This window comes from Lottia gigantea, assembly GCF_000327385.1.
Source record: "Lottia gigantea unplaced genomic scaffold LOTGIsca_2, whole genome shotgun sequence".
In the NCBI taxonomy this organism is placed as follows: Eukaryota; Metazoa; Mollusca; class Gastropoda; family Lottiidae; genus Lottia; species Lottia gigantea.
This window is the reverse complement of record NW_008708400.1, coordinates 4,704,351-4,705,301: the sequence shown is the minus strand read 5'-3', so window position 1 is coordinate 4,705,301 and position 951 is coordinate 4,704,351.

The window sequence follows — 951 nt, the reverse complement described above, 5'->3', positions numbered from 1 at the left end:
ACATATACAAGGTAAGTCGATGTTAATATGTCATACAAGGTAAGTCGATGTGAACATATCACACAAGGTAAGTCGATGTTAACATAATTAGAAGGTTAGTCCATGTCAACATATCATACGAGGTAAGTCCATGTCAACATATCATACAAGATAAGTCGATGTTAACATAATTAGAAGGTACGCCCATGTTAACATATCATAGAAGGTAAGTCCATGTTAACATATCATACAAGGTAAGCCATTGTAAACATATCATACAAGGTAAGTCGATGTTAACATATCTTAAATGGTTAGTCGATGTTAACATATCTTAGAAGGTTAGCCCATGTCAACATATCATACAAAGTAAGTACATGTTAACATATCATACAATGTAAGTCCATGTCAGCATATCTTACAAGGTAAGTCAATGCTAACGTATCATACAAGGCGAGTCGATGATAACATATCATACAAGTTAAGTCAATATTAACATATTATACCAGGTAAATCAAAGCTAACGTATTTTCACTCCGGTGAAATTATGTGATAATTCCTGTAATTTTGAATTAAAATAGTTTTCACCTAAGTGAAGATAATTGTCACCAAGCTGTAAATTCAAGAATTTTGAATTAAAAACTGTTTCGCCATTGTTTACAAGATCGGGCTGGTCATATAGGCTTGAAATGTTTTAATTAAAAATTCGTCGAATTTTCACCAAGCTGAAAATTAAAGTTTTTAATTAAAAATTACAAGAATTATCATTTAATTTTCACAAAAAGATTATAATTCACAATTACAGGAAATATCACCTAATTTTGAACTAGTTTTTCATTCAAAATTACTTTTCACCAGGTGATAAATATAGTTCTTAATTGAAAATAAAAAGTGAAATATGTAAGTCAATTTAATGCCTATCAATGGAAGATTTACAGATTTTCAGAATGTAGTAGATTCTATTTCACTAATTTA